The 14,914-nt window shown below is 37.8% G+C and overlaps 2 long non-coding RNA genes across 4 annotated transcripts; both read left to right on the top strand.

Annotated features, from left to right (window-relative positions):
* The first annotated feature begins 6,946 nt into the window (after window positions 1-6,946).
* LOC130136886 (uncharacterized) lies at window positions 6,947-7,439 on the top strand. Its single transcript, XR_008815586.1, has 2 exons — window positions 6,947-7,000; window positions 7,337-7,439. It is a non-coding gene; the product is annotated as an uncharacterized LOC130136886 (long non-coding RNA).
* Window positions 7,440-8,097: 658 nt separating this feature from the next.
* Window positions 8,098-10,756, top strand: LOC115666942 (uncharacterized). Of its 3 annotated transcripts, none has more exons than XR_008815584.1 (5): window positions 8,098-8,245; window positions 8,349-8,784; window positions 8,932-9,005; window positions 10,275-10,410; window positions 10,629-10,756. It is a non-coding gene; the product is annotated as an uncharacterized LOC115666942 (long non-coding RNA). The 3 variants fall into 3 exon arrangements; XR_008815583.1 differs by having other exon boundaries at window positions 10,499-10,750; XR_008815585.1 differs by having other exon boundaries at window positions 10,251-10,410; window positions 10,499-10,750.
* Window positions 10,757-14,914: the final 4,158 nt, after the last annotated feature.

Genomic DNA, 14,914 nt, shown 5'->3' with positions numbered 1-14,914 from the left:
GACATGAAGGAAACCTTGCAATGAATGGGTGTGGAAGATGAGGCTAGAGTGAAAAAAATGATTTGAAAGGAATGTGAGTAGTTTTGTCTTTTAATATAATATAAAGCAAAAGAAAAAGAAGAAAAAATCCAAGAAATAATCTTAAATTAAAAGTGAGATCCGCACAGAATAATGTAGTCACTTCAATGTAATGGGAGAATGCTAGACACCAATTACGGAGAGAGAGTTTGCGTGCGTCACCGAACAATTTTTCCCTCACATGGCAAGGAAAGTTAGGATGTTATTATACGATAGCAGGTTTTTATCTGAGAATGGTATTTGCCTCAATTTGAAACCCAAAATCCATTGATCTACTATTTCTTAAGAAAAAATTACTAAATAGTTTGTTGAATTTCTACAAAAGAAAACTTGTGCACTTTAACTTACCGAAAAGCTATTCTATTACGTCGCAACACGAGAAAAACTCGTATATCATACAATGAAGTACAAATTCACTATATTGATGGCAAAACCCAATGATATTGCACAACTAAAATACAAAATAATTCTACGAGTTTATATTGAAACTTGTACCTGAAAACTATAAAATAGCAAGTAATTACTATATTCTCATACATTTTTTGTACAAATAATTGTCTGAAAGGATCATTTGCCTTGTAGTATGCACGAGTAAAATTCGTGGCTAATTTACCACGAAGTGTATTCGTCGCTAATTTGCCCCGAAAAAACAAAAAAAAAAATATTTTATTTTTTATAAAAAATAAATTTGTGGCTAATTTGACACGAAGTGTATTCGTCGCTAATTTGCCCGGAAAAAAAATTATTTTTTTATTAAAAAAAATTCGTGACAAAATTCGTGGCTAATTTACCACGAAGTGTATTCGTCTCAAAATTCGTCGCTAATTTGCCCCGAAAAAACAAAAAAAATATATTCTACTTTTTTTATAAAAAAAAAATTCGTCCCAAAATTCGTCGCTAATTTGCCCCCAAAAACAAAAAAATATATTCTATTTTTTTATAAAAACAATTCGTGGCTAATTCGCCACGAAGTGTATTCGTCGCAAAATTCGTCGCTAATTTGACACGAAAAAACAAAAAAATATATTCTCTTTTCTTATAAAAAAATTCGTGGCTAATTTGTCACGAAGTGTATTCGTCGCAAAATTTGTCGCTAATTTGCCACGAAAAAACAAAAAAATATATTCTATTTTTTTATAAAAAAAATTTGTGACAAAATTCGTGATTAATTTGCCACGAAGTGTATTCGTCGCTAATTTGCCCTGAAAAAAAAAATTCTATTTTTTTATTAAAAAAATTCATGGCTAATTTGCCACGACGTGTATTCGTCGCTAATTTGCCCCCAAAAACAAAAAAATATATTCTTTTTTTATAAAAAAAATTCGTGGCCAAATTCGTGGCTAATTTGCCACGAAGTGTATTCGTTGCAAAATTCGTCGCTAATTTGCCCTGAAAAAATAAAAAATATATTCTATTTTTTTATTAAAAAAATTTGTGGCTAATTTGCCATGAAGTGTATTCGTTGCAAAATTCGTCGCAAATTTACCCCGAAAAAATAAAAAAAAATATATTCTAATTTTTTATAAAAAAAATTCGTGGCTAATTTGCCACGAAGTGTATTAGTCGCAAAATTCGCCGCTAATTTGCCCCGAAAAAACAAAAAAATATATTCTATTTTTTTATAAAAAAAATTCGTGGCTAATTTGCCACGAAGTGTATTCATCGCAAAATTCGCCGCTAATTTGCCCCGAAAAAACAAAAATATATTCTATTTTTTTATAAAAAAAAATTCATGGCAAAATTCGTGGCTAATTTCCCACGAACTGTATTCGTTGCTAATTTGCCCCGAAAAAACAAAAAGATATATTCTATTTTTTTACAAAAAAAATTCGTGGCAAAATTCGTGGCTAATTTGCCACGAAGTGTATTCGTCGCTAATTTGCTCTGAAAAAACAAAAAAATATATTCTATTTTTTTATAAAAAAAATTCTTGGCAAAATTTGTGGCTAATTTGCCACGAAGTGTATTCGTCGCAAAATTCATCGCTAATTTGCCTCGAAAAATCAAAAAAATATATTCTATTTTTTTTATAAAAAAAATTCGAGGCAAAATTCGAGGCTAATTTGCCACGAAGTGTATTCGTCGCAAAATTTGTCGCTAATATGCCCCCAAAAACAAAAAAAATATATTCTATTTTTTTATAAAAACAATTCGTGGCTAATTTGCCACGAAGTGTATTCGTCGCAAAAATCGTCACTAAATTGACACGAAAAAACAAAAAAAATATATTCTATTTTTTTATTAAAAAAATTCGTGGCAAAATTCGTGGTTAATTTGCCACGAAGTGTATTCGTCGCTAATTTGCCCCGAAAAAAAAAATTCTATTTTTTTATTAAAAAAATTCGTGGCAAAATTCATGGCTCATTTGCCACGACGTGTATTTGTTGCAAAATTCGTCGCTAATTTGGCCCCAAAAACAAAAAAATATATTCTTTTTTTATAAAAAAAATTCGTGGCTAATTTGCCACGAAGTGTATTAGTTGCAAAATTTGTCGCTAATTTGCTCCGAAAAAATAAAAAAAAATTCTATTTTTTTATAAAAAAAATTCGTCGCTAATTTGCCACGAAGTGTATTCGTCGCAAAATTCGTCACTAATTTGCCACAAAAAAATATATTCTATTTTTTTATAACAAAGAAATTCGTGAAAAAATTCGTGGCTAATTTGCCACAAAGTGTATTCGTCGCAAAATTCGTCGCTAATTTGCCTCGAAAAAATAAAAAAAATATATTCTATTTTTTTATTAAAAAAATTCGTGGCTAATTTGCCACGAAGTGTATTCGTCGCAAAATTCGTCGCTAATTTGCCCTGAAAAAACAAAAAATATATTCTAATTTTTTATAAAACAAAATTAGTGGCAAAATTCGTGGCTAATTTGCCACGAAGTGTATTCGTCGCAAAATTCGTCGGTAATATGCTTCGAAAAAAAAAAATATATTCTATTTTTTTCTAAAAAAAATTCGTGGCAAACTTTGTAGTTAATTTGCTACGAAGTGTATTCGTCGCAAAATTCGTCGCTAATTTGCCCCCAAAAAACAAAAAAATATATTCTATTTTGTTATAAAAAAAATTCGTGGCAAACTTCGTGGCTAATTTGCCACGAAGTATGTTCGTTGCAAAATTCGTCGCTAATTTGGCCCCAAAAACAAAAAAATATATTCTTTTTTTATAAAAAAAATTCGTGGCTAATTTGCCACGAAGTGTATTCGTTGCAAAATTTGTCGCTAATTTGCTCCGAAAAAATAAAAAAAAATTCTATTTTTTTATCAAAAAAATTCGTCGCTAATTTGCCACGAAGTGTATTCGTCGCAAAATTCGTCACTAATTTGCCACAAAAAAATATATTCTATTTTTTTATAACAAAGAAATTCGTGAAAAAATTCGTGGCTAATTTGCCACAAAGTGTATTCGTCGCAAAATTCGTCGCTAATTTGCCTCGAAAAAATAAAAAAAATATATTCTATTTTTTTATTAAAAAAAATTCGTGGCTAATTTGCCACGAAGTGTATTCGTCGCAAAATTCGTCGCTAATTTGCCCCCAAAAAACAAAAAAATATATTCTATTTTGTTATAAAAAAAATTCGTGGCAAACTTCGTGGCTAATTTGCCACGAAGTATGTTCGTTGCAAAATTCGTCGCTAATTTGCCCCAAAAAAACAAAAAAAAAAGATTCTATTTTTTTTATAAAAAAAAATTCGTGGCTAATTTACCACGAAGTGTATTCATCGCAAAATTCGTTGCTAACTTGCCCCGAAAAAACAAAAAAAATTCGTGGCTAATTTGCCACGAAGTGTATTCATCGCAAAATTCATCCCTAATTTGCCCCGAAAAAATAAAAAATATATTCTAATTTTTTTTATGAAAAACATTCGTGGCAAAATTCGTCGCAAATTTGCCGCGAAGAGTATTGGTCGCTAATTTGCCTCGAAAAAACAAAAAAAATATCCTATTTTTTAGAAAAAAATTCGTGGCTAATTTGCCACGAAATGTATTCGTCGCAAAATTCGTCACTAATTTGTCCTGAAAAAACAAAAAAAATATATTCTATTTTTTTATAAAAAAATTCGTGGTAAAATTCGTGGCTAATTTGCCACGAAGTGTATTCGTCGCTAATTTGCCCCGAAAAAACAAAAAATATATTCTATTTTTTTATAAGAAAATTCGTGGCTAATTTGCCACGAAGTGTATTTGTCGCAAAATTCATCGCTAAGTTGCCCCGTAAAAACAAAAATATATTCTTTTTTTTATAAAAAAATTCGTGGCAAAATTCGTGGCTAATTTGCCACGAAATGTATTCGTCGCAAAATTCGTCACTAATTTGCCCCGAAAAAACAAAAAATATATTCTATTTTTTTATAAAACAAATTCGTCGCAAATTTGCCACAAAGTATATTCGTCGCAAAATTCGTCGCTAATTTGCCCCGAAAAACAAAAAAATATTTTCTAATTTGCCTCGAAAAAAAAATATATTCTATTTTTTTATAAAAACAATTCGTGGCTAATTTGCCACGAAGTGTATTCGTCGCTAATTTGCCCCGAAAAAAAAAAAAAATATATTCTATTTTTTTATAAAAAAAAATTCGTGGCAAAATTCGTGGCTAATTTGCCACGAAGTGTATTTGTCGCAAAATTCGTCGCTAATTTGCCCCGAAAAAACAAAAAAATATATTCTATTTTTTATGAGATCCATGTGGAGCAATGATGATGTGGATCCAATTGAAATTCCCGAATCAAATTTAGAAGGTGTTGAACAATCTGATTTTGAGATAAAGGATGAAGATGAAGATGAAGATTATGATTTTTGAGACTTTTTACTAATTATGTGTAATTATTATTATTATTGCGACATATGTTATTGTTGTTGTCATAATTATTATTATTGTTGTTGTTGTTATTATTATTATTATTATTGTTATTATCATTTGATGCCGAAACGCGATAGAAAATTAGCTAAATAGGAATATTCGATAGAGGAACAATTCGTCCTCTCAAGTGTGATTATCAAATCAAAAATCTAAAGTCTGCTTGAAACAAAATCGTAAACACCCTTTTATATGGTGTGGTGATAAACCTAATTACAACAGGAAACGCGAAAAATTACGAAAACGCCATTAAAATAACGAAAATTGCCTAAACCCAAAAGTCAAAAACCCATCTAAACGACTCCGAAACGCAAAAATACGACGTTGGTCATGATGGGGTGTATCGTAAACCGAATTAGAACGATCACGCAGAGAATAGAAGAAAAATAAATGATACACGAGTTTACCCAGGTTCATCCGAGAATAGGGCTACGTCCTGCAAAGAGATTCCACTATGATTTAGGTTTACAATCACAGCTATTCGTTACAATGATCTCTCATACGAGTACAATATATAAGATTTAAAATGGGTCTAGAGCCAAAGCCTATCAGAATCCCTTTAATCCCACAACAAACGGGTTAGCTTAAAACATAAGCCAAAAAACCGATGTTGTTTTGAGGGCACTGCCCCCGAGCCCCCGCCCGCTGTCCGGACAGCGGGACCCCCGTGTCGGGGGCACTGCCCCCGAACCCCTATCCCGTGCGCAGGGTTCACATGTCGTCGGATCATACTTTAGTTTTCCTAAGCTCACGTGGCCATGCCCGGTATGAGACATAAGAGTCCCCGAAGTATTCAACAACTCCAACAAGTCACAACATAACAGTGAGTATTGATCAGCGGCCCATTTCCACACAGTCGACCAAATTTCAGCCCATTCCGAATTCGCCAATCTAAGTGCATCGTCATTATTATTGGTATTATTATTGTCATTGTTAATTATTATTGTTATTATTATTAATGCAATAGGTCGTCGGAAATTTCGTCGCTAAATGACGACAAGTCAAATACTATTCATGTGATGACATTTGCGATATTTTATTTTTCACTGGATTTGGATCGTCGCTAATTTCGTCGCTAATTGATAAAATAAGCAACGAAATCAGAAAGTCGTAGCTAATTTCGTCGCTAATCGACAAAATTAGCAATGAAAATAAAAGTTCATTGCAAAATTTTTTATTTGCTGAATTTTTAATATAATAGATCATCGCTAATTACCATCGTCGCTAATTTCGTCACAAAATTACACTAAAAAAAGAAAGAATTGAGCCACGAAAAATTAGCGACGAACAAAAATTTTCGTCGCTTTCGTTTGGCGGAAAATATTCTCCTTTTGGAAAATATTTTCCCGGAAGTCATTTTCCTGGAAAATGTTTTCCCGGAACATAATTTTCCGATGTTCGGCGATCAATATGAAAAAGTTTCGGAAAATATTTTTCGCCGCGGTTACGCCGACCGCCGCTTGCCGCCGCCCGTCGCCGCCGCCGCCGCTGCCGCTGATCGCCGGCCCGCCGCTGCGCCCGTCAGCCGACGGCTTGCCAGCGCCGCCCGGGCCTTGGTTGGCGGCGACCAGCGACAGGCGGCGGCGCGGGCGACCCCACATGGGACGGCCGGCCCGGCGACCGGCGGCGGCGATCTAGCGCGACGGCCCGCTACGACCAAGCAACCTTAGTGAAGAAGAAGAAAAAGCTCCGGAAAATGATTTCCGCTTTTGAAGAAGGAAGTCATTTTCCATAGACTTGACTATTTTGTGAGGGGGAAGGAAAAAATTTTCCCACGGAAAACGTTTTCCGCCCCCGAACACCGAAAATATTTTCCAGGAGAATATTTTCCGCCAAACGAACGGAGCCTAAATTAGCTCCAATTTGCGTTACCCGCAATCACCCCCATTTTCTCTCTCTCTCTCTCCTCTGTATTCTTGACTCTCTTCTCTCTCTCTCTATGGAACGTCTTTTTGAGTGGTGTGTGGTGCGAGCTCGCAATCTCTCTCTCTCTCTCTCTGTGCTGGTGGATTCGCTTCACAGGGCAGTGCCGACGCTCGAGGTATCGATTTCCTCTTCTGGGTGCCGTCCGTTTTCCCCTTCCCCGGCGAGCCCCGTCGCCCGATTTTCCGTCGGGCCGAGCCCCCTCTGTTTTCCTCGTTTCGCGGTCGAGATTCGTCGCTTCCGCGCTCGGCTTTGCGCGTGGCCTCCGGCCCCTCGTCGCCGGTGCTCGGTAGATCGGCCTCCGTCTCGTTTCCCTCGAGACTTTCTTGCCTTTTTTTTTTATCCCGATTTTCCCCGATGTGTCCCGTCGTCGAGGAGGGGATTCGAGCGTGGTTTTCTGCCGGCGAAGCTGCGTGTTTGCTCGCGCGTTAGTGGGTCGGCCCTGAAACAGCGGAATTTTTTGACTTGTTGCAGGCTTTTATCTGCGGGGGAGCTATCGTGGCGATCTGTGCGAGGAGCAGTGGAAGAAGGGAACAGCATGCGGTGGTGGAGTCTCTCGATTGACGTATTCCGAAAAGCCATCTCTCTGAACCTGTTCCGCAGGATTATTCTGTAACTTTCGCTTTGTCCCGTCTGTGGAATTTACTAGCGTCTTTCCTTCGCTGCCCAGTAATTGGATGAGTCTCTGTTTCTTGTTGTTAGTTCCTTAGTTTCTTGATCTCCTGTCAGTGCCTCTCTGTTTGGACGCGGAAGTGCTCTGTGGGTGTCCGAGCTTTTCTGATCATCTGTCGGCGTCCTCGTTGTTCCTCGAGATCTTTGATTTTGTTTTCTGTTTCTTGGGTGCTGATTCTGCTGCTCTTCTGGGAGATCAAAAGGGTCGAAACTTCTTGAGTGAGGGGGTTGGGAAGTGTAGTTATGGTGTGCCAAGCAGCAAGCCAAACGAGATTCCGGGCATTGAAACATGAAAATGGGATTGCTGAGAATGCTACTATTATTGTTAGAGTGCTAGCGTGCTTTCAACCTCTTCAAGATTGCCAGGCTAGTAAGAGATCATGGTGTGCTCTGTTTTCCCCACTAGCAAGCTATGTTCGAAATTTTTCTGTTGGTTATTTTTCGCATGCACTCAACCGTGCCCCCTCGTTTGAACTATTCTTCTTTCTTTGCTTAAGATTAGGTTTTGTCTATGCGGCTTACTGATATGATTTTTTTTTCTCTTGGTTTCATTTTTGCAGGCTGAATACTTTCGTCATTTGCTTAAGCCTGTAACGTAGATTGATTTCGCTCCTTCGTGTTCCTCTTAAGCTGGTGTTCTTTGTTTTTTCCTCTTGTTTCTCAATCAAATAGCAAGCAATCAGCCACTTCTATTATTACAAGGTCCATCAGGTACCTTTTCAATTGTTTTTGCTGGAAACTCACCTATCTTAAATCTAGAATATGTAACATTGTGGATTTAGTAGGGTCAGTGTTCTTGCTTAATCTTTTCCAGGTGATTGTTTTGGTTGGATGGGAGAAGGCGGTGGATTCCCGCAGCAACACTTTCCTTGGCAATTGCCTAATTCGGATTTGCCAAATTTCCAATTCAACTTGGGGTATCCAGGTCTTATCTTGGCCCAGAAAAGTAGTGGCCAGAAAATGGTTCCCGTCCACCGGTGCGTCCTCGCCGCGCGGAGCCTGTTCTTTGGGGCCGCATTCGCGGGGAGCGAGAGCGGGGCGAGGCTCGAATTGGCGGAGGTGTTCGGCGTGAGTTCTTTCTTGAGTGTTCTTCCTTTTTTTTTCTGGGGAAAAGGAAGAAATTGGAGAGGAGCACGCCGGTGAGGAAGCCTCACACTTCGACTTCAGATCTGCTCAGGTGGTCGGAGACTCCACCCCCCCACGATTCGACCGGTTCGGCTTCCTCTCGCTCCAATGCTCGCTCTCACCAGGTGCGGCGTTCGCTCGATTTGTTCTTGATCTTTCGTTTTAGTTTATGTTTGATGCGATGAGTGTGCTTCTGCTTTTATTTTTTATTTTTTTTTGCTTCTTGGGCCTTCCTTTTTTAACGGGTTGTTCTGGGGGGATGATGGTGTTAGCCTTCGGATGGGATCAGCAACGTGGTTTTTGGAGGTCAAGTGACTGCAGAGGAATCTGAGAATTTGAACAAAAGGTTAGATCTGCTCTGCTTGGTTTTTTTTCCCCTCTCCCTGTTTGTTGATGACTTTTTGTGTTTTTTCCCCTTAAATGCAATGTTTCATTTGGCGGAATGGGTCACCGCCGTTTTACTTATTTGTCTGCATTCTCCATGTTCTCCAATGCTTTGGATTTTCTTTCTTCAGAAATTATGGTTGGATTGTGTAATATAGGTTCAATGTGGATGTGTAGTGATCGATCTGCGGGGAATGAGGGCAGAAACTTTGAATCCAACATGATAATCTTTATCACCTTCATTTAAATTACAAAAGAAGCGAAATTTTTTTGGGGGTGGCTGTTGATGGAGTAATCTTGGTCAATTGGGTGGATCTTAGAACTTCAGATGCCTTGGTAGGTCGAGCTTGATCATCTTCCTTGGCCTTAGAAGTCTGGTTGGTCTCTTGAGCTTGATTCTGTTGCAAGCCCTCATGTCTAATTGAGATAGTGCAGTCATTCCCCTTCCATTCAATGGATCTTCAATTAATAGTAATGAGATGGAAAGCGTAAGTTCCTTGGATGTCCAGATTCGAGAAGTAAACATTTCTTTGGCGACTATCATATGGGGCTCCTTCAATGTCTGCTGAACTTCTGCGGTCATGAAAATGCCGATTTGATCATCCCATTGACAATCTACCCAGCTCTGATCTAGATACAATTGTAATAGGTGCTTAGTTGATGTGAACTTATTTGTGATGTCTTTTCAATTTGCGTATGTGAAATATGTTATTGACATGTAAAAGCTCTAGTCCATGTAAGACTAGGTTGTTCTTAGTCCATGCATGGAAAGGAGATGGCATTTTGCTCAGGATTGGTAAGTCACACATAGTGCATCGTCAACATCCTTCTGAAGTGCTGCAATAGAAAGGATTGTTTGTTGCTAGATTAGGAAAAGGTTGAATCCATGGATAACATGTACATACAGAAAAGTCATTACATATACAATTACAAATGCATGCACCCACAAACATGTCCATCTAAAAAGCCAGTTACTTGGCTATCTATCTATCTTTTTTCGTACACATACAGAATGGGGATGAATATTTGGCACAAATGCACATGCAACCACACAAAGGCGCACAAGCATGCATGTTTGGTCGTGGGCACGCTCTCATACACACGTGACCTTTTTATATCCTCATCAAGAGAGTTCCATAAGCTTTCATAATGCCTTTGCACTTTGACTCCACTTATCGTGGCCTTTTCCTCGTCTTCTCCTTCATAGAATAGTGCTTTTGTAATCTTCCAGGAAGCCTTGTTCTGGCTACAAGTTGAAAGAAATCACCGGTAGTGGGATTTTTGCTGCCAATGGGGAAGATGATTTATTAGAGCCTGGAAGTGCTAACCCTGCTTCAAATAACAAAACAGGATTAAAGATGTACCAGGTATGTTTTACTGTGCTGATTGTATTTGACCTTTTAAATTGGTGTTGAGTCCATGATGATGCATGTAAGCTCTTTTGATGGTAAACAGGTTTTCAGTGAGCTTCTGTCTTGATTGCTGCTCTGCAATTGCGCTTCTAGAATTTGAAGTTTGCTAGTAGTCTTGCAAAAGTAATGAAGGCTCTGCAAGAACTTTAAAGTTTGTTTATGTGTGGATGCAGAGCTGATAAATGTTGGGCAGAGGCAAGATGCTCTGCAAGAACTTCACGATCTTATTACCTCGAAGAGATCCCGAGCATGGCAAAATACCCTTGAGAGGATTATGTTCAAGTACATTGAGCTATATGTTCCTTTTTTTTTTTTTGGTCGAAGAGCTATATGTTCAAGTACATGGAAAATGTAGATGAATGCATTTCATTTTCATATTATTATAATATTTTGATGTTATTAAGTGCTTAATCAATGTTAAATACAAATTCTAAAAATTAAGTTTGCTTTTAATTACATTTAAAATTGAAAAATAAAAGAAACGATTTTATCATACGATCACAAATTAAAAAAGTTCGTTGTAAAAATAAAATTTCGTCGCTAATTTTGTCCTTAAACAATATTGTTCGCAGAGTTCGTCGCTAAAGAATTAATAAAAATTCGTCGTCGCTAATTAGCAACGAATTTTGTCACGAATATAGTTTGTGGTAAATTAGCGACGAATTTTGCCACAAATAATTAGCGACGAATTTTGCCATGATTATATTTCGTCGCTAAAAATTTAGCCACGAAAGTTGAAATTTTTCGTTGCTAAATTTTGCAACGCCGAATTGGCGACGAAATTTTTTTCGTCGCAAATTAATTTAGCGACAAATTTTGCCAAATTTTTTGTCGCAAAATTCGTTGCTAAAACCTTATTTTTTTGTAGTGTAAATTAACGATGAATTTTACCACGAGTACAATTCGTGGTAAATTAGCGACGAATTTTGCCACGAATAGATTTCGTCGCAAATTAGCAGCGAAAATTGAAATTTTTCGTCGCTAAATTTTGCGACGCCGAATTGGGGACGAAATTTTTTCGTCGCAAATTTCGTTGTAAATTCATTTAGCGACGAATTTTGCCAAATTTTTCATGGCAAAATTCGTGGCTAAAATCTTATTTTTTTGTAGTGATCTTTAAGGAGAAGATGTGATCGTAGGGGAAAAGTGAAAACTTTAAATGAAAATGAACAGATTTGCTCGCGAGCTAGTAGAGTGGTTACGTGAAACCAAAAGAAGATAAAATGTGCGGGAGTCAAAGTTTGATTTGGTTGAGATTTGACATGAAAGGTAGTAGAGATAACAATATCACAACCATCGTAAATTTGAAAGAAGAGAAGAAAAGAGCTTGAAAAGGCCATTATCTATACTCATCACATTTGAATTCCCATCTTCAAGACATGAAGACTTGATATCTCTTTTGATGGACAACATAATCTGATGGTGGAGCGTAGATGGAGAATTGTTGGAAGATTTAGAGTTTGAAAAGAGAAAACATTCGTTATTATCAATAAAATAATGAATAGTGCATGGATTTGGCACACCTCGTTGAGATGATTTCTTGTAACATTAAATGTAAACAACTACATATTTAGTCCATTTATGTCCGCATCTTATGTGATCACGAGGTTATTGGGATAGTTCATAGAGCAAGCGACAAAATAAACACATTTATCATTAAAAGAATATCTAAGTAATCTTGAGTTTTTATAATTAATATTTTGATAAAATTTTTGATTTGGCTGAGAAATTCGAAAATGATTTTGTTTACTGGGAGAGAGAGAGATAGAGAGTTTGGGGTTAGCAATGGCTAATGAGAGAGGTCTAAATGGACTACATTGACGGTCATTTGGTCAATTGCGTTATAGCTATACGCAAAAGCAGTACACTAGCAAATTCGAACTTGGGCAGCTAAAATAGGGAAATTTGATGAAATATTCGATCTTTGCACCCAATTTCTTGCTGACAAAGTGAAATGCGATGACATGTTCGATTTTTTTAATCCGATTTTCTTTTATCATACTATTCTATTTGTAGTCCACAGACCCTTTTAGGGTGCGTTTGGTACAGCATTTGGAATGCTACTTTGGGAATGCAAATGCCTTTGGGTGGAAGCCCTTTAGGAAAAATGCAAATGGCGTTTGGTAAAAACTCATTTGCAAAGCTATTTTGACCCAAGTGGTGTTTGGTTAATTTTTTTTACAAATGGGCTTTGAGGGGGTTTTTTTAAAAAAAAGGCAAAAATACCCTTCGCCGGCTCCGGCGAAGGGCTACGGCTCCGGCGAAGGGCTACGGCCGCCGACGAGCCAGATCTGGCGCCGGCGGCCGTCGCCCGTCGCCGAGCGACCCCCGGCGAGGGACGCCGACCTCGGGCGACGAGGCCCGAGGTCGCGCGACCCCAGCCGACGGCCGCCCGGGTCGCGCGACTCAGCCGACGGCCGCCCGGGTCGCGCGACCCCAGCCGACCCCAGCTCGACGGCCGCCCGGTCGCGCATGACCCCAGCCGACGGCCGCCGGGCTCACGCGACCCCAGGCCGACGGCCGCCTCGGGTCGCTGACCCCAGCCGACGCCGCTGGGTCGCGACCCAGCCGACGGCCGCCCTGGGTCGCGACCCAGCCGACGGCCGCCTGAGGTCGCGGGACCCAGGCGGCCGCACACTGGCGGTCGCCCGACCCCGAGCGGCCGCGCCCGGGCGATCGCCACCCGGGCGACCGTCGCCCTGGGTCGGGCGACCTCGCGGACCTTCGCCGTCGCCGGCCCTTTGCCCTCGCCGAGTCCCTTTGGTGAAGAAGATGAACAAGAACGAGAGGGCAAAGCCTAATATTGAAATTTGAGTGAGGGTAGTTTGGGAAGTATAAAAATGATTTTGACATTTGGTTCAGCAGAAAGTCCAAAGCTAGTCCCGATCAAGATTGGCTTTCAAAGATTGAAAATGCTAATTTTGAGCATTTTCAATGCTCAATCGTTAACCGCTTTGGTTCAAAGATTTTGGGAAGGGGCTTTCAGGGCTGAAAGCCCCTTTCCAATGCTGTACCAAACGCAGCCTTAGTGTATCGTGGGTTTCTGTAGGATCGGGCTCAAAGGAAGAGTTGAATTGCCGTATCAAGATAGCTACTTTTACTAGAAAAAGAAAACACTCCCCAAAAAAATAGATGATTTTCCATTCAAGTGCTCAGGTATGCAGAGCCATTGACAACACATTCACTATTTGTCCTCATCCTGTTGCTCCCATTTCTATCTATTCTTTATTTTCCTTTTTTCTCTTTATCCCCGTTTTGCTATGAAATTAGAGCTTGTGTTCGAGTCCGAGAATTTCGGAAAAATTTTACACTCTCATAGCAACGCTCCTCATAAATATCAGTTCTTGTAAGTATGGAAATACAAGTAGTATCTTTGACCTGCATTGAAAGTACTGCTGTCAAACACGTAAGGGCGCGTTTGGTAATGTTTCTACTTCTTTATTTTTCTGTTCTTCTGTTCTCTGGAAAAAAAAAAAAGAACATAAATCTGTTGGGTAACACATTTTATTTTTCTATTTCCCGGAATAGAAAAATGGCCAAGAAATAGATTTGGAACAGAAATAAGAAGTAGATTTTTTCTACTTCTTTGTTCTCAAAAACAAAAAAAGAAATAGAAAGGTCCGGTCCTCAAGCCGTGGCCTCAGCTCCTCCTCCATCCTCCTTCATCTGTAGACCGTCTCAAAGCACCGCTCCGGTCCATTCCCGGCGAGAATAATAAAAAAAATTCATAAATTTTTTTTAAAAAATAAAAAATTCCCAATATTCCAAAAATTCATAAAAATCAGAAAAATTCTCAGAAAATCCATAAAAATCAGGAAAACTAAAAAAACCCATAAAAATTTGCAAAATTATGAAATTGAAAAAATTAAAAAAATTCATAAAAAAATTTATTGAAAATAAAAAAAAAGACAGATTTTGGGAAAGTAAAAAATTTTAATAAAATTTTCCCCCAAAAAAATAAAAAATTCACAGAATGACTTATAATAAATTAAAAAAATTTCGAAAATTCAAAAAAATTAGAAAATTTTCAGAAAAACCCTAAAAAAATTAGAAAATTAAAAAATTCCAAAAATTCATAAAAATCAGAAAAATTCTCAGAAAATGCATAAAAATCAGAAAAACTCAGAAAACCCATAAAAATTTGCAAAATTCCGAAATTGAAAAAATTTAAAAAAATTTCATAAAAAAATTTTCTGGAAAATAAAAAGAAAAAAATTTAGGGAAAGTAAAAAATTTTAATAAATTTTGCCCCAAAAAAAATAAAAAAAAAATTCACAAAATGGCTTAGAATACTTGTGGCCATCCACTTTGAGTGAAATTTAAATTTTTTGAGGTGCCCAAGTGGTATTTTTGAAGATTCCTTAGCTTAGGGATTAAAAGGGGTTTTAAACCCCTAAAAAGGATTAGACAAATCAATAAACCATGCTTATTGATTTTTTTCACTTATAACTTGTGCTTA

The sequence above is a fragment of the Syzygium oleosum genome, unplaced genomic scaffold, assembly GCF_021117445.2.
Source record: "Syzygium oleosum isolate NSW1041296 unplaced genomic scaffold, Sole_v2.1 Sole_v2.53, whole genome shotgun sequence".
NCBI classification, from domain to species: domain Eukaryota; kingdom Viridiplantae; phylum Streptophyta; class Magnoliopsida; order Myrtales; family Myrtaceae; genus Syzygium; species Syzygium oleosum.
Note: the sequence above shows the minus strand (reverse complement) of the source record. Positions and strands in the feature narration are given on the sequence as shown.